Here is a 19,575-nt window from a genome sequence, read left to right as displayed (position 1 = left end):
GGTTTCCCCAGCCTTTATCTTCTACCATAAATGTAATGTGACATTTTTATTCAAATTTCTAAATAGTTATCCAATATATTTTAACACAAATTTCAATTTATCTCTAATAATTTATATGGGTACTTCCTCCAAAAACAAAGATCCAACACTTATCCCATGTTCTTTTTCTCCACATCTTTCCATAAATTACCAAAGAACATTTATCCAATTTACTAAAATTACAGTTATTTTTTTAACCACTTTGTGGCTACACTTAATCCATCCATCTGTAATCCCTTATTCTCACTAAGTAAACAGTCCACTTCCTTTTTTAAGGAATAATTTCCTTGATAGTAGATTCTAAGCTACTTCTTGTTTGTAATTCATTAGTGATAATATTGTGTAATTAGTTATACCTTCCATATCCCTCCCTTGTTTTCTAATCTTTTATAATTTTCTTTCCTTGAAAACTGGAGTTCCATATTGTAATGTAATGCCAAGCAAAGGCAACTTCCCAGGTTCAAAATACCAGCATAGGTGCTCTCTATTTTATTCAGTAACAAACCCAGAACAGAGAAGATCAAAACATGACATCATTCAAAATACAGTATTTACTAAGTATGATTAAATAATCTCCAAGTACAACCCCACCCCAGGACCTTCCAAATCATTCAATCAATTACAAAGTCTCTGTTCTAAATACTTCTCCACCCCTAGGCTATACCTTAATTAAGTCCACCACAAAGCCCCTCTTCTCAAATGGAGATTAGTTTCCAAACATAAGGTCAAAAGTTCCCCACCCCTGGATCACAATTGAATCTACCCCAGAGTTACATCAAGTTTAAACACAGCACTTAATACCCAAATGGAGGTCTTTTCTTCATTTTGACACGAGGCAAGTTCTCAGCAATCTTAGTTCCTGGGGAGACAAGGCTTAGCAAGGCCATAAGATACATTGCCAGTCCCTTCATGAATTCATCCTCTGTCTGTAGAACAGTCCTAGAACCCCTGAACACATTAGCAAAGCCCTCTCCCAGGATTTCTGTAAACATACAACAAGAAAATCCTTCTTCAGGGCTTCTGAACCAACAGAAAGGCTCCCAGACCCCTGCAACAACAGCACTGTCCTTCACCAGTGGACAGTATTCATTCTGTCTGCAGGACAGTCTCCAGACCCCTGCAACAACAGCACTGTCCCTCACCAGTGGACAGTATTCACTCTCTGTCTGCAGGACAGTCTCAGGGCTTCTTAGCGAACAGCCAGGTTCCAGGACTTCTTCAACAAAAGGACTGTCTTTCACAAGTGGACAAATCTGGCAAAACAACATCAAAACAGACAAAGTACCAGCAAAACAGCCATGTCTCCTCAGTCCTTGGCAGCTCAGGGGTCAGGTCTCAAAAGTCCAGGGCAATTCAAAGCGGTCACCAGCAATTCTCTTAGTCTCTCTCTCTCCACAAGGTGCTGCTTCCAAAAAGATCTTCTGCCTCTCTCTTGTCTCTCCAAATCTATGTCACCAGCTCCTCCCAGTTCAGGACTTTCTTTTCACATCAACAAGTCCATCCCACAGGTGGGATTAACAAACTCTGGGTTTTAACACAATCAATTTGAAAACCAAGCCAAACAGGGGAATCTTTAATTGCCATTACTATCACACATATTTTGCACCTAGAGAGCATCACTAGTAGATTATTCATGTTTAAAAGATATTTTCCTTTTTCTGTCAGGAAGTAGCTTTGTATATCACTTGAAAACTTGCTATCATTTCCCAAAAGCAATCCAAATCATCATCATTCTTTTATTGAAATCTAGACCCAGATGTTTATGACTATTGGTTTGTCCAAAATACATACACAGGCACAAAACACATGCATAAATAAATATATATATGTATATATATATACATACATACACAATATAGAGTATGAATATGTGTGTATGTACATACATATATGTACATAAATATACAGATAACATATATGTGGACCATCAATATACATAAATTTATGTGCAATCTGCATACACATGTATGTTGCCTACATACATATATACATATAAATATGTTTATTTATCCCTGTTAAGTAATTTGGGATTAAGTCAATAGGCCTTTACATCCCAAATTACAATATCATAGTGGGAAGAATAGGCATTTTCATCAAATATGTAATAATATATGACAAGAGATTCCTTATAATTTTAATAAATGTATGGAAGACATCTTTTGAGGAGATAATTTTCTCTCTCTTTTTTGGGTTTTTTTTGAAGGGGGAAGGTAGGGAAATTGGGGTTAAGTGAAGTGCCCAAGGTCACATGACTAGTTTTTTTTTTTTGTATTGTGTCTGAGGTCCTGTTTGAACTCAGGTCCTCCCGACTCCAGGGCTGGTGCTGTATTCACTGCCCACCTTGCCGCCCCAAGGAGAGAATTTTCAAAGCTATGCTTTTTCTGTATTGGCTGAAAACTTTTTTCCCCCTTTAACAATCAAGAAAGAAAATTAAACAAATATAGATATTATATTTTCTGCTTCTCTCAATAATGATTTCTAAGATCTAATGTAGTATAGAGGATCATTTATAAAAGCCTTCCTGAATGCTTTTCCTTCAACTTTTTGGCAATAGTACTAAATCTGTTTTGCTCACTCCCTGTAATCATTTAATATCATCATCCTTAACCTTGGTTTCTAGGTGACACCTTGCATAGAAGGTTGGGCCTGGAGTAAAAAAAGCCAAAGTTGAAACCCAGTTTCAGACTCTAGTTGTATGACCCCGGGCAAAGCACTTAACTTTTTTCTTTTCAATTTTCCTACCTGTAAAATAGGTATAAAAATAGCATGTATTTCAGTTTTTTGTGAGAATCCAATGAGATAACAATTGTAAAGTGCTTAGCAAAGTGTCTGGCAAATAGTAGGTGCTTAATAAATGTATGTTCCTTCTACCCCATTATCTCTATACTGCATCTTGAAAAAAAATTCTCAGTGCTTTCAAAATTACATTAAGTCCTGCACAGATTCCTTCTGTGTACTCAGACAAGACTAATTACCCTTTAAATCTTTGTCTTCTTAAGTGCCATTCCTACTGACATATGTGCTGAGGTCTGGCAATACATGTGTGGTGTTTAAATTTTCACTAAGCAGAATAAATCACTAATCAAATACTGGCAATTTAATCTATACACACTTTGGGTATGACTTGGTTTATTTGGGTTACATGCTAAACATTCTGCAATCACTCTCCCTTCACTTTTTTTTCTATTGTTTAAGAAAATAAATTTATAATGTTCTGGTAATCTTTTAGATAACATTTTGAAGTTGTATTCATGCCTTTTGTTTTTCTGTCATTTAAATCATTTCTAGTTATACTACTCCCTCAAAGCTCAGGAACCCTCTTTTATAATGAATTTTTGTTTACAATTCCAAGAAAAATGATGCAACAGAGCTATGCCATCTCACAACATATGTGATTCTCCATACCAATAGTTCTACACTACTCCACTTAAGAAAGCATGGTGCATGTCCTAAACTTTAATCTAAGAACACCTTTTGACATTACAATTAGTTTTTGTCATCATTTTATTGTTCATATGTTCAATTAGATGAAGTTATTTTGTATTTTTCTTTCCTGGTTTTCCATTCTTCATACTGAATCAGTTCAAATAAGTCTTCTAATATTTTACAAAATTCCAGAAATTCTTTATTTTATGGTATAGCTACATTCTCATGAGTATACTCCATAATTTGTTCAGTTGCTCCCCCAAAAGATAATAACTCTCAGTTCTTGGTTACCACAAAGGCACTTTTATTAATATTTTTGTGTGTATGGGATCTTTATCTGTGTTTGACTTCAGGGAGTTAATATGAATAATAGTAGGATCAAGGATTGTAAACATATTAGTCACTTCTCACACACAATTCAAAATCATTGTCTAAATTGGTACACTAGTGCTGGTGGAGTTGTGAGGTGATGAAACCATTCTGGAGAGCAATTTGGAAGTATGTCCAAAGGATATAAAACTGTGCACTCCCTTTAATTGAGCAATACCACTATTAGGTCTGTATCCAACATATATTTTTTAAAAAGGTAAGCAATCTATTTATACAAAAATATTTGTAGAGACTCTTTTGGGTGGTGGTAAAGACCTAGAAATTGAAGGAATGTCCATCAGTTGAGAAATGACTGAACAAGTTGTGATATATGATTGAAATTCAATAGTATTTTTTTTTCTGTAAGAAAAGACAAGCAGAATGATTTCAGAAACACCTGGAAAGAGTTACAGAATTGATGCAAAGTGAACAGAACCAGGACAACATTGAATATAGTAACAGCAATATTGTACAATGATCAAATGTGAATGACTTAGGAATTCTCAACAATAAAATGATCGAAGACAAATCCAAAAGACTCATGATAAAAAAAAATGCTATCCATCTCCAGCAAAAGCAAAGTGTACTATTTTTCACTTTTTAAATGTTTTTTTTATCTGTACTTTCTTTCACATGACTAATATGGAAATGTTTTACATGATTGGACATGCATAACATATGATTTTAATTGTCTTAGGAATAGGGCAGGTAGGGAGTAAGAGAGGGAATTTAAAGCTACTTTTTAAACAAATGTTAAAATTATTTTTCATGTAATTGGGAAATATAAAATTCTATTCAGAAAAGTAAAAAAAGCAATTCCAAAATGGTCAGATCTTGATGAAGATTTCAGCCCATTGCTCATATTATTAATACTATTCCCTGAGGGTGTCAAATCAACATTTTTTGGGGGGGAGGGGGGTCTACATTGTTTTTTTCTTGGCATGGAAATGATTACAATAGAATACAATAGTGGACCATTAGTTATCTCTCTCTCTTCTAGTGATAAAAAATACTTACCATTTTTCTTGCATCATGTAAATGTTAGCAATCAAGAACTTTTCATTTTCCCAAGGCAATTCAGAGAAAAAAATAGCTTCTAGGAATCAGGAGATGATGGTCTGCCTATTCTCTTCATATATATTACATCTATAGTATTGTCTTTAGTTTCAATTAGATTGTGAGCTCTTTGAGGACAGGGATTTATTTGTCTCTCTCTTTAAAAAAAAATCTCCAGTATTTAACACAGTGCCTGCCACATAGTAAGTACTTAATATTTTTTGACTTGATTACTTCTGCTGATGTCATTTAAGGAAAGATATTGAGAAATTGGAAAACAACAAGGGAGGAAGCCAGTCATTAAAGGAGACCTGAGTTCATGGTATATGAGAATCATTTGAAGGAATTGAGGATATTTAACCTGAGAAGAGTTAGGGGATACATGATTGCTATATTCTACCATTTTACGGTCAGTTATTTAACCAAGAGATTAGATTTATTATTCTCAAGTCTCAAAGGGCGAAATTAGGAATAATGGGTGTAAGTTGATAGGAAACCAATTTTAGCTTGATGTTAGGGGAAAAATAATGTTCTTCAATAAGCCAATCACAGGATAGATATCACTCATTCGCTAGCTCCCTTCAAGTGACAACGCCAGTCACAAATTGTATAAGAAGAATTTCTTGGCTCTTCTTAACTTAGCGCCTTCCTTCTCAGATTATTCAGATCATAGAATATAATATTTTATGTCTATATATACATGTGTGTGTGTCTGCATGTTGTTTCCATGATTAGATTGTGAGCTTTTTGAGAACAGGCACTGTTTTACTTTTTGTATCAATGAATTTAACACGGTGCCTGTCACATAGTAGGTACTTAATAAATTCCTGCTCATTTTACTTGTATTGGAGGGGAGATATTTTCTCAGTCCTTGTTTGGAGGAGACAGTCACTAACATCCTTAAAAATATGAAAAACTATGATTTTGACATTTTATGAATCTATACATGAATCCATAAATCTACTCAACATACTTTTAAAAATACCTTATTTTTCCTCAGCAATATTCCATCTCACTAAAAGTCAATGCATCTATAAGTAGGCCCAATGACAGGTAGTGTAAGTGCCATAGTGAAGATAGGATACACAATTCTGATTATTTATAACACTATCAGATAGAAATCTCCACTAACATGACTGTAGGCCATGCTCTCATCCACTCTCAACATGAATAATTATAGTATCCTCCCATTTCGATATTTTCTTCTTAGAAAGGCAGTGAACTAAAGGAAGAGGGAGGCGGGGCCCAGCCCGGACAGCGATCCACCGCCCCCTCCTCCTCCCCTTAATCTCCCTCTCCCACTGCTCACCCTTACCCTTTTCCCCCTTCCTTGTCCCCTTTCCCTTTCCTCTCACCCGCCTCCTCCCCTTCCCCCTCCCCATCCTTTCTCCTTTCTCCCTTCCCCGGCCTAGATGATGCCGCGGTGGAGACAGCTGAGGAGGCCACGGAGCCCGCCAGGGCGGACATCACGGAGCTGTGCCAGCTCATGTTCTCCAAAATGGCCATGTACCTGACAGGCGAGCTGACAGCCACCAGTGAAGATTACAAACTTCTAGAAAATATGAAGAAACTGACTAGCTTGAAGTATCTAGAAATGAAAGATATTGCAGTAATCATAAGTAGAAACCTAAAGGACTTAAACCAGAAATATGCCGCCCTTCGGCCTTATCTGGATCAAATCACTTTAATTGAGGAGCAAGTAGCAGGCAGCTTACAAGCTGGATGCATATTCAAAGAAACTAGGAGCGAAGAATTCTTTAGCACAAAGACTTAAACTACAAGAATGTTTTATAAGGAATGTGTGGGATGGGCCTTTATCGATAGGCTTCCGTACCCAAAAGGGAGCGGTGCTGCTGACCCAAGGAGAATCCCAGCCCCGCCTCTGGCTGGATGTGTAACTCTGGCCACCCCCGCTGTTTTCCTCAACTTGTACTCCTGGAACTTCATGTTAGCGTGTGCTTCCTTGTGTGCCCTGGACCAAGGCTCAGAAATCAGGATCAACCCCGTCTGGAGCAGACACAGATGAGAGACTCTAGGCTCCCTGTCTCCTCCCTTGCCCCACCCCCCTGATAACCTGTTCTTCAGCTTAAATAATAAATGCCAAAGTATGCAAAAAAAAAAAAAAAAGGCGGTGAACTTATAGTAAGGAAATTTCAGGGTTCCACCTCAAAGCAGAACCAGTTGTACAATGCTGAGAAAGTCATTTAAACTTCCTGTGTTTTAATTTCCTTATATGCAAAATGAAAAAAGTCATCTTTCCAAGTTCTCTTCCAATTTAAAAATGATGAATCTTTATGCTTCTAGTATGTTCTCTTTCCAAATCATTCCCCACAGATCTGATAAATTCATATTCCTCAAACATATATCTGCCTTTGGTTACTTCCTCATTCCACAGTCTTCAATGACTCCCTGTTTCTTCTAGAATGGAATGCCAGATTTCCCTCTTTGGCATTTAATAGTTTTTACAATCTTGTTCCTTGTTACTCCCTCACACACACTTGGTAGGCCTTCCAAACTGGTCTTATAATTCTTTATGTGTGGCACCCCATTTTCCATCTCTCTTGCATTGTATTAGCTGATCCCATCCCACCCCCCCAAGCCTGGAATCCTGGAATATGTGCCCTCCCTCATATTTATTCCTTTTTAAATTTTTTATTATTATTTTTAAAATTTTTGGTTTTTAACATTCATTCCCACAATATTTTGAATTGCAAATTTTCTCCCCATCTTTCCCCTACCCAAACCCCAAGATAGCAAGCCTACTGAATACCCCTTCACACAAACTGTTCTCTCCTATATCCTCCACCAACACCCCCCCCCCCCCACACACACACTTTCTACTAGGACAAGATGAATTTCTATACCCCAGTGCTGTTATATCTTATTTCACAGTTGCATGTAAAAAGTAATATTTTTTAGCATTTGTTTTTAAAATTTTGATTTCCAGATTCTTTTCCTTCTTCCCTACTCTCCCACCTCCACTGGGAAGACAAGAAATTCAATATAGGTTGTACATGTGTAGTTACACAAAACTTTTCCATTGTAGTTATATTGAGAAAGACTAACTATATTTCTTTCCATCCTATACTACCATTTATTCTATTTTCTCCTTTAACCCTTCCCCTTTTCAAAAGTTTTTTCTTCTAACTACCCTCTAACTCAATCTGCCCTCCCTTCTAAAATGCCCCCTCTTATCCCTTTCCCCTTCTACTTATTAAATGCCCTCCCTTACCCCCCATCCCCAATAGTGGCATACAAACAGGTATAAGATCTGCAGATACTTTCATATTAGACATTGCTCAGGTTATAAAGAAGGATTGTATGAGATGGAATGAACAATGGGAAAGAGGAGACCAAACCAAGCAAGAAAAAGAAAGAGAGCAGGTAATTTGCTTCAATCTGCATTCAAACTCTAATCTTTCTAGTTCTTTCTCTGAATGTAGACATCTGTCTCTATCATGAGTCTTTTGGAGTTGACTTGTAGCCTTTCTTGGTGACATGGGCTTTGTTTGAACAGAAGCTTTTCAGTTTTATGTAATCAAATTTATCCATTTTGTATTTTTAATATGCTCTCTAATTCCTGTTTGGTCACAAAGTCTTTCCCTCTCCACAAATCTGACAGGTAAACTTTTCCTTGCTTTTCCAGATTGCCTACAGTATCACTTTTTTTTTTTTTACCTAGATCATTCACACATTTAGACTTAATTTTGGTATACAGTATTAATGGTCTATACCCAGTTTCTGCCATACTATATTCCAGTTTTCCCAGCAGTTTTCTTCAAATGGTGAGTTCTTATCTAAAAAATGGAGGTCTATGGGTTTATCATAAAGTAGATTATTATAGTCGTTGACTGCTGAGTCTTGTGTACCCAATCTGATTGATCCACTGCTCTATTCCTCACCCAGTACCAAGTAGTTCTGATAACTGCTGCTTTAAAATACATATTGAAATCTGGTATAACTAGGCTACCTTCCCTAGCATTTCTTTTAATTAATTCTCTTGATGTCCTGGACCTTTTGTTCTTCCAAATGAATTTCATTACTCTTTTTTTCTCTATATCTATAATGTAATTATTTTGGTAAATTGATTGCTATAGCACTAAATATATAATTTAATTTAGGTAAAATTGTCATTTTTATTATATTAGCTTGACCCAGCCATGAGAAATTGATATTTTTCCAATTAGTTAGACTTTATTTGTTTGAAAAGTGTTTTGTAGTTGTGTTCATATAGATACTGGGTTTGTTTTGGCAAGTAGATTCCCAAATATTTTATAATGACTACAGTAACTTTAAATGGGATTTCTATTTCTATCTCTTGCTGGTGGATTTCATTAGAAATATATAGAAATGCTGAGGAATGATGTGGGTTTATTTTTTATGCTGCAACTTTGCCTAATTTGTTTATTGTCTCAAGTAGTTTTTTTTTTTTTTATTTCATTCTTTAGGATTCTCCAAGTATGTCATCATATCATCCGCAAAGACTGATAACTTGGTCTCTTCTTTGCCTAATTTGATTCTTTTGATTTCTTTTTCTTCTCTAGTTGCTACTGCTAACATTTCTAGTACCAGACTGAATAAGAGGGGTGAGAGTGGACACCCTTGTTTCACCACTGATCTTAACAGAAATGCTTCTAGCTTCTCCCCATTATATATAATACTTGCTGAAGGCTTTAAATAGATGCTTCTTAGTATTTTAAGGAAGGCTTCATTTATTCCTATACTTTCTAGTGTTTTTAATAGGTATGCACATTGTATTTTGTCAAAAGGCTTTTCTGTAACTATTGAGATAATTATGTGGTTTCTGCTAGTTTTATTGTTGATATGATCAATTATCCTCATGGTTTTCCTAATATTAAACCATCCTTGCATTCCTGGAATAAATCCTACCTGACCAAAGTGTATTATTCTTGTGATAGTCTTTTTGCTAATATTTTGTACATTTTTTTTGCATCTATATTCATGAGGGAAATAGTCTATGATTTTCTTTTTCCATTTTATTTCTTCCTGATTTAGGTATCAGTACCATGTTTGTGTCATGAAAATAATATGGTAGGACTCCTTCACTAATTATCCATAATAGTTTGTTGAGTTTTGGAATCAATTGTTCTTTAAATGTTTGATACAATTCACTAGTAAATCTCTCTGGAATTTTTTTTTTCCTAGGGCTTGTTCAATTTCAGTGATGGCATGTTCAATTTCTTTTTCTGAGATGGGATTATTTAAGTAATTTACTTCCTCTTCAGTTAATCTAGGCAGTTTATATTTCGGTAAATATGCATCCATTTCACTAAGATTGTCTAATTTATGTGCATATACTTTGGCACAATAGTTCCTAATTATTGTTTTTTTTTCCCCTTCATTGGAGGTAGATTCACCCTTTTCATTTTTGATATTCATAATTTGCTTTTCTATCTTTTTTATCATATTGGTTAAGGGTCTATCAATTTTTTTGGCTTCTTCATAAAACCACCTCTTAGTTTTATTTATTAATTCAATAGTTTTATTAATTTTGATTTTATTAATCTCTCATTTAGTTTATAGTATTTCTAATTTAGTATTTAATTTTGGATTTTCAATTTGTTCTTTTTCTAGCTTTTTCAGTTGCATGCCCAATACATTGACCTCCCTTTTCTATAATTTATTCATGTTTGCACTCAGGGGAGATAAAACTTCCTCTAAGAACTGCCTTTGCTGTATTCCACAAATTTTGGCATGTTTCTCACTATTGTAATTCTCTTGAATGAAGTTACTTATTGTTTCTATAATTTCTTTTTTGACCCTTTCATTATTTAGGATTATATTGTTTACTTTCCAATTACTTTTAGTCTATATTTCCTCGGCCCTTTTTTGCATATGATTTTTTTTTAAAGCAATTGGGGATAAGTAACTTGCCCAAGGTTAGAGGGACAGTTATTTTGTGTGGGTGTTAAGTATCTGAGGCCAGAACCAATCCCAGGTCCTCCCGACTCCGGAACTGGTTTTCTTACTCACGGCACCACCTAGCCACCCCCTGCATATGATTTTTATTACATCATGATTTGAGAATGATACATTTAATATTTCTTCCTTTCTGCACTGAATCGTGAGGTTTTTATGCCCTAGAATATGGTCAGTTTTTGTGTATATGCTGCTGAGAAGAATTTTTATCCCCATTCACTTTTCTCCAGAGGTCTATCATATCTAGCCTCTCTAAAATTCAATTCGATTCCTTAACTCCTTTCTTCTTTCTTCTTTATTTTAAGATTAGATTCATCAGGTTCAGAGAGGGAGAGATTGAGGTCCCTCACTAGCATAGTTTTGCTATCTATTTTTCCTCTAATTCCTTTGACTCCTCCTCTAGGAATTTGGATGCTATATCACTTGGTGCATATATGTTAAGTTATGATATTTCTTCATTCTTGGTGGTGCCTTTTAGCAGGATATAGTTTCCTTACTTATCTCTTTTAATTAGATCATTTTTTTTTTGCTTTATTTGAGATAAGGATTGCTACCCCTGCTTTTTTACTTTAGCTGAGGCATGATACATTTTACTCCAGCCTTTTACCTCTACCCTGTGGGTATCCCTCTCTTTCAGATGTATTTCTTGTAAACAGTATATGGTAGGATTATGGCTTTTAATCCATTCTGCTATATGCCTCTGTTTTATGGGAGAGTTCATCCCATTCTTGTTCACAGTTATGATTGCTATCTGTGTCTTTCCCTCCATCCTGTTCCTTCATTTGTTTATGCTTTTATTTTTTTCCCCTTCTCCCTTCCCATCCTTAAGAATTTTTCTTTTGACTACTGCCTTCCTCAGTATTCCCTTCTTATCAACCCCCCCTCCCTTTTCCTCCTGTTCTCCCTTACTTCTTCCCTGCCTTCTAACCACTACCCCCTTTTCTTAGCCCTTCCACCCTCCTACTGCCTGTAGGGTATGATTGATTTTTATACTTAATTTAGTACGTTATTTCTTCTTTGAACTGGTTGTGTTATTCCCTTCCTGCACCAGAACCAATGAGTGAAAAGCTTATATAATGCTCATCTCCCTCCCTTCATTCCGTCTACTATATTGTTTTTATGCCTCTTTGTGTAGCATAATTTACCCTTTTCCACTTCATTCTTTCCCCTTCATCCATTGCATTCCTCTTGTTTCCCTTAAGTTTTTTTTTTACCATCATTTTGTGTAATGTATACCCATACCCTCTACTTGTCTAAAACAGTTTGATCTTATTAAATAAAATAACAGTGTGTGTGTGTGTGTGTGTGTGTGTTTTCCTTGTTTACCTTTCTATGTCTCTCCTGCATCTCATAATTGGAGTTTGAATTTTCCATTGAGCTCTGGTTTTTTCATCAGGAAGGTCTAGAAATCTGTTATATCATTGAATGCCTGTCTCCTTGCCTGGAAGAGTATGTTTAGTTTCACTAAACATAGGTGATCCTTGGTTTTAACCCAAGTTCTTTTGCCTTGAGAAAAATTATATTCCACTTCCTCTGATATTTCAGTGTAGAGGCTGCCAGATCCTGTGTGATCTTCACTGTGGTTCTGCTATATTTGAATTGTTTCTTTCTGGCTGCTTATAGTATATTCTCCTTTACCTGGTAGTTCTAGAGTTTGGCCACAACATTTCAAGTTATTTTCAAATTGGGATCTCTTTCAGGAGGTGACTGGTGGATTCTCTGGCTTTCTATTTTACCCTCTGGTCCTAATATCTCAGGGCAGTTTTTCTTGATGAGCTCTTGGAAGATGTTGTCCAGGCTCATTTTTTCATCGTGTTTTTTTTTTTCAGATAGGACTATGATTCTCGGATTCTCTCCAGGATCTCTTTTCCAAGTCAGTCATTTTTTCATTGAGATATTTTACCTCTTTTTCTAATTTTTCATTCTTGATGTTGTGTTTGACAAATTCTTGGTTCCTCATAGAGTTATCTGCTTCAATTTGGATAATTCTAGATTTTAGTGAAATATTTTCCACAGTTAATTTTTGGGGCCCCTTTTCCATATCACACATTTTTCTTTTTTAAGGAGCTGGTTTCTTCATTGTAATTTTTTTTCTAATTTTATAGTTTTGATTTTAAAACAATTATTCATTTTATCTTCAATCTCTCTAATCTGGTATTTAATGTTCCTTTTGCACTCAACTAAGAATGCTTTCTGTGCTTGAGACCAGTTCCCTGTTTAGGTTTCAGCTGTGGGTGTGGAGTCAACACTGTCTCCCTCTGAATTTGTTTCCTTCCTCTCACAATAATAGGACTACAGAGTCTTTTTCTTTGCTGTCTGCTTTTTACCCATTTTGAGGCAGGGACTAAGTCACGCCCTTCCTCTAGGATTCCTGAGCTTTTACTGTTTAAGATTTTGCCCTGGGGCAATAATTACTATGTTTTCAGGGTCAGAGTGGGGGATTGGAACAGCTGGGGTTCACTCTGCCATCCTGGTACTTGGAAATTCAGATAGGAGCTTTTTAAATTTATAGGCTGTGGATTGGTAGTCCCAGGAATAGCTGCTGCCACTGCCAAGGGCCCTGCATTTGATTATTACCCAGCTTTGTACAGTCCTAGCCCTGTGGTGATAGGCCTGGCCATGACCCTTGTGTTTGGTAGGTCAACTTGCCTCCACGTTGATCAGGCCTCGTCCAGTCCAGGCCTCTGTGTGTTTTGGCATCAGGGCCTCTGTGCTCTGCCCAGGGTCATCTTCTGGGCCTCTGCCCTCTTACTTGATTTTCAAAATCCTTCTTCAGCTTCTCCATTGTCTGTGATCATTCATATTTTTTTTCTTGGAGGCTTTTGATGCAGGAATTTTGACTTTACTCTTTTTTTTTTTTTTTGGTTTCACATTTTGATCCTTTCTTTGTCCCTCAGTAAAGATTCTGTGGTCTGATTGAGCTTCCTCTGTTTGTTCCTCTTGCCAGCTGATTACTTGACTTTTGAGATCTTTGCCATGGTATAAATCTGCTTCCAAAGTAGAGAGAGCTGTGTCCCAAATTTTTGGGTTTTCTTGCAGTTGTCAAAGCTATGAGGAGGGCACCCTACTACAGTTGTTACAAGCTTTGGCATGCAATTGTTCCTCACCCCAGGACCAAAACCCAACACTGCAACCCAGAACCAAGCAGGTCAAAGCAAAAATACTTACCCTGTGAATGGTTTCTTGGTCCCCCTATGATATGGAGGCCAGGAGCTCTGGATGCAGCCATGTGGCAGCAGCTACAGCTGCCATGCCACTGCCATTTCTATTACCCCTGGGACAAGGGCCAGACCATGCTCTTCTCTCATGCAGTTCCAGCAAACTTCCCTACTGACCTTTTCCTTTCTCTTTGGCATTTATGTGTTGAGAAGTCGGAAAACTGGCACAGCTGCCAGTGATCCACTCTCCTGAATTCTATTCCTGGTGGTCTGGGCCATGAGTCAGAGCCAGTCCGGCTTCTGTGGGACTTCTTTCTGTCCCCTGTTTGGTGTGACAGACCCTTCATGTTGGCCTACCAGGCTGCCTTCAGCAAGAGATTTGTTTCTCTATGTCATTTTGTGAGTTCTGTAGCTCCAAAATTTGTTTAGAGTAAATTTTTTATAAGTATTGGAAGTGGTTGGAGCTGGAGTTCAGCCAAGTTCCTGCTTTTACTCTACCTTGTTGACTATGCCCTCTCCATATTTGTTTCTTGTAATCCATACTTGGAATTTTTCAAGACTCTGCTGATGTGCTAGACTCTGCATATGGTCTTTCTTAGTTTTCCCAGGTGATAGTGTCTCCAATATGTCTCCAAACACTCTTGACCCTATTTTGTATGTGTTTTATATCTTTTTAGCTTTTGTCTTTGTATTCATAATGTAGAGTTCCTAGGACATCATAGGCACTTAAAAATATTTATTGATCAATTGTTTGAAGAAGTCAAAATATAGAATGATATCAATAGGTTGTTCAGAAAACCAGATGTTCCTTATTTGTTGGGAGGATATTAGCATACTATGTTTAGAGGGAGAGAAATAAGGAGCACAAAGTCAGGTTGTGAAGTGATCACTTGTATTTTCTACCTCATGGATAGTGGTAGTCAGCTTGAAATAGACAACTGTAATAGTAATGGTATTTAAAGATTCCCATGTATTGGGTTGGTTTTTGGTTTGATTGTGTTAAAACCCAGAGTTTGTTAATCCCACCTGTGGGATGGACTTGTTGATGTAAAAAGAGAGTGCTGAACTGGGAGGAGCTGGTGACTTAGATTTGGAGAGACACAAGAGAGAGGCAGAAGAACTTTTTGGAAGCAGCACCTTTGGAGGCAGAGAGAGACTGAGAGGATTGATGAGGGTCACTTTGAATTGCCCAGGACTTTTGAGACCTGCCACCCAGAGCTGCCAAGGACTGAGGAGACATGGCTGTTATGCTGGTACTTTGTCTGTTTTGATGTTGTTTTGCCAGATTTGTCCATTGGTGAAAGACAATGCTGTTGTTGCAGAAGTCTGGGAACATTTCTGTTGATTCAGAGCTCTTGAGACTGTTCTGCAGACAGAGAGTGAATACTGTCCACTGGTGAAGGACAGTGCTGTTGTTGCAGAAGCTTTGGAACCTTGCTGTTGGTTCTGGAGCCCTGAAGAAGGATTTTCTTGTTGTATGTTTACAGAAATCCTGAAAGAGGGTTTTGCTAATGTTTTCAGGGGTCCCAGGACTGTTCTGGAGACAGGGGAAGAATTAATGAAGAGACTGGCAATGTATCTTGTGGCCTTGCTAAGCTTTGTCTCCCCAGGAACAAAGATTGCTGAGAACTTGCCTAGTGTCAAGATGAAGAAAAGACCTCCATTTGGGTATTAAGTGCTGTTCTTAAACTTGTTGTAACTCTGGGGTAGATTCAATTGTGATCCAGGAGTAGGGAACTTTTGACCTTTTTGTGTTCTATGATTGAACAAATGAATGTACTTTACTTATGATTGGAAACTAATCTCTATTTGAGAAGAGGGACTTTGTGATTGACTAAATGAAGGTACAGCCTAGGGGTGGAATAGTATTTAGAACAGGGACTTTGTAATTGATTGAATGAATGTAAGGTCCTGGGGTGGGGTAGTACTTGGAGATTATTTAATCACACTTAGTAAATGCTGTATTTTGAATGATGTCATATTTTGATCTTCACTGTTCTTAATTTGTCACTGAATAAAATGGAGAGCACCTATGCTGGTATTTTGAACCTTGGCAAGTTGCCTTTCTTGGCATTACATTACAACAACAGAAGAATGTGTCTGTCTTTGATAAACCAACATGGTGATGCCATCTTAACAGATATCTGATTGAATGAAATTTGGACCCTAATATGTAAAAGAAAGGGCAGATATTCATCCAAAATATTTTGAAAAAAATGTATTTCACATTAAATAACTGAATGTGGCTATTGATTCCCAGTGGAAACAACTAAGGCCATCTAATTTTAAATTCAATTTTCTGCTTTGAAGAATACTTCTGCAAAATTCTGTACATATAGTTCTATTTAATTTTGTGTATATCTTGTAGGATAGTCACATGAATATATTTAACTACAGAAAATTTGGTATACACTGGATGAATTTTAATTAATTGAGGCTGAAAAAAACTGACTTTAATCAATTAGTATATTGGAGATACTGCTTAGGTTGAATGTTAGAAGCTCTCAGATCTCAGATATCAAACCTAAACTTTAATGAAAGTCTGCAAGTAAGTTATTTGAAATCAAAATATGATGGAAATATGGATGACTGGGGCTCGTAAGGTCTAGTTTTGTCAAAACATCTCAGAAAGTTGTTGAGTGGCTTTGCATAGGCAAATATCTTTTGCCAAGCACTTTTTTTCTCCCTCTTTTTTTCCTTGTGAAGGGAAATCTAAGACATATGGTTCTGATTAATTTATACACAACTTAGTAAAATGTTGTTTTAGAAATGTATATGATGTTTAAGTAGAGTTCTGAAATAAGTTACTTTAATATAGGCTTTATATAACCTTTAACTTTGAACCAGAAATCAGGATTTCATAAAGGCAGAATATCATTCAAATGAGAAATTTTAAGTAGAAATTTGGAATTAAAAAAATTAAAGTTGCAAAGGTAGGGGAAATCTGTTAATTAATTGACATTGCTGAGAACTTGCTAAGATACGAGGCAATATGTACAGTACTCACAAATCTGTGATCTCAACAATGAGGATAAAATGCACTTTATATATAAAATAATAGTCTGACGTTGGAGGTGATTTAGTTTGAGTCACTTCATATGTAATTAATTAACCTGAATGTAAGAATGAGACACACACTTTTTCTCTCCATCTATAGCTGCTTTTCAGGCCTTTCATTATTTGTTTTGTTTTTGCTTCTTCCTTTCTTGCAAATGTCCACTTAAGCTAAACTAATCATCACATGACAGAAGACAGTCTGAAAGAAGCTAGAAATCATCCTCCAAGAAATTCTCAAGGAAACCTGCCCTGATGTTTTAGAACCAGAGGGCAAAATAGCGGTTGAAAGAATCTTCCGATCACCTGAGAAAGTTCCCAAAAAGAAAATTCCTAGAAATATTATATACAGGTTCTGAAATTTCCAGATCAAGGAGAAAAAATTACAAGCAGCCAGCAGGAAACAATTTGAATATTGTGGAAACACAATCAGGATAACCTAAGATCTGGCAGCTTCTACACTGAGGGATCGAAGGGCTTGGAATATGATATTCCAGACGTTAGAGGAGCTGGGATTAAAACTAAGAATCACCTACTTAGCAAAATTGAGTGTCATGCTTCAGGGGAAAATATGGTGTCTCAGTGTAATAGAGAATTTTAAATATTCTTGATAAAAAAAAACAGTTGAATAGAATATTTGACATTCAGATACAAGAAGCAAGATAAGCATGAGTAAACAGGGAAAAGAAAGATAAGTAACTTATCAAACTGAAATATTTACATTCCTACATAGAAAAACAGCAATTGTAACTGATGAAACTTTTTTCAGTATGAACATACTTGGAGGGAATAGCAATATTTATGTCTATATAGAAGGATATATGAGTGTGTGAATACATATCTGAATGTGTGTATATATGTTTACATGTATACATAGATAGAGGGCACAGGACCAATTCAATAGAAAGGGATGATACTTAAAAGGTGAAATTAAGAGGTGAGAGAGGAATAAAATGAGGAGATGGGGAGAGACAGAATGGGGTAAACTATCCCATTTATAAGAGGTATGGAAAAATGGTTAGAATGGAGGGGAAGAACAGGAAGGCAAAAGCGAATGAGGCAACCTTATTCTCATTTGACTCAGGGAGGGAATGACAGAAACACAAAATAGGGTATCTCACCCTCCAGGAGAGTAGGGGGGAAGGGGATGAGAGGGGGCATGATGGAAGCGAGGGCAGCCTGGGTGGAGCGAAGTTGGAAGCACCCTCTTTTGAAAAGTGACAGGATCAATGCAGAGAATAGAAAAAGTGGGAGGTGGGATAGGAGGGAAGGAAATATAGTCACTCTTTTACAATATATCTACTATGGTAAAGTTTTGCATAGCTGCACATGTAGAACCTGTACTGAATTGCTTATCCTCACAGTAGGGGTGGGTGACAAGGGAGGAAGGGAATGAAGCTTGAATTCAAAGTTTTAAAATCAAATGTTTATACACACACACACAGACACACACACACACACACACACACACACACACACACACACACATATATATATATAAATATAATTATTAATACTATTTTACATGTAATTGGGAATTAAGATATATAGGCTCTGGGGCATAGAGATCCGCCATGCCCTACTGGAAAAATCAAAGGGGGTATGGAAGAAGATATCTGACAGAGCAGATTGAAGGAGGGGATGTGGGACCACTATTTTGGGATGGGGTAGAGGAAAAATGGGGAGAAAATTTTTAACTCAAAATCTGGCAGAAATGATTATATAAACCAGAAGTTAATAAAGCATTTGGAAAGGAAAAATAAAATAAAATTAAATTAAAAGAGTAAAAAAAAAACCTTGGATATAAATTCTACAGTCATTTCTGGAAGACTTTCAAAAAACATTATGAGTCTATCCAGAAAGAAGTCAAGGGCATTGCAGAATATTTGATGGGACCCTCAAGAAAGATACATGACTAATAACAATAGAACAAAGAGTTACAACTTCACAGTGCTGCAAAAAAGTGTTAACAGACACTTAGTAGTCTTGAATAGACTAAGTTGTCTTCTTAAAAATTTGGTGTTTTATGGGATATGATAGAGCAGAAGGTAATAAATATAAGTGGTACTTATTTCTCTTGAATTACCATGAATTAATTAGTTGTGCCTGTGTTTGTATCTCACAGGGAAAATGGTACTTACTGTGGTTACAAGCTAGATAAAGAAGAAGAAAACAAACCTGATAGCTTTTTTTTTAATGAGAAATTCATATCCCAATATTTTTTCAAGGTATATTTTCATCTGCACTGAACACACATATAGGCAAACACCTTTGTATGAATTTCAATAGCCAGATTATTTCAGTGGAAATGTAATCCATATGTTTTTACTAATTTCCATTTCAGTCAAAAAATATTTTTATAACTAAAAATGTTATTAGTCTCCTCTTTGTTCTCTTCCTCCTCACTGTCTTCCTCAAACCTTATTTTCCTGTTTCTCCTGTCTTCCTCGTCTTCCTCCTCCTCCTCGTCCTCCTCCTCCTCCTCCTCTTCTTCTTCTTCTTCTTCTTCTTCTTCTTCTTCTTCTTCTTCTTC

At 36.4% G+C, this 19,575-nt stretch overlaps 1 long non-coding RNA gene across 1 annotated transcript in view; it reads left to right on the top strand.

The window, feature by feature from the left end:
* The first annotated feature begins 504 nt into the window (after positions 1 to 504).
* Positions 505 to 19,575, top strand: part of LOC138166598 (uncharacterized) — a 397,412-nt gene continuing 378,341 nt past the window's right edge. Inside the window, exons 1-2 of the long non-coding RNA XR_011169640.1 lie at positions 505 to 597; positions 636 to 763. This is a non-coding gene — a long non-coding RNA (uncharacterized lncRNA). The remainder of the gene's footprint in view (positions 598 to 635; positions 764 to 19,575) is intronic.

This window comes from Petaurus breviceps, unplaced genomic scaffold (assembly GCF_028583685.1).
Source record: "Petaurus breviceps papuanus isolate PSGF00001 unplaced genomic scaffold, PetGlider_PUasm1.0 225, whole genome shotgun sequence".
Classification (NCBI taxonomy): Eukaryota; Metazoa; Chordata; class Mammalia; order Diprotodontia; family Petauridae; genus Petaurus; species Petaurus breviceps.
The sequence above is the reverse complement of the archived record's forward strand: the minus strand, read 5'-3'. Positions and strand labels throughout refer to the sequence as shown.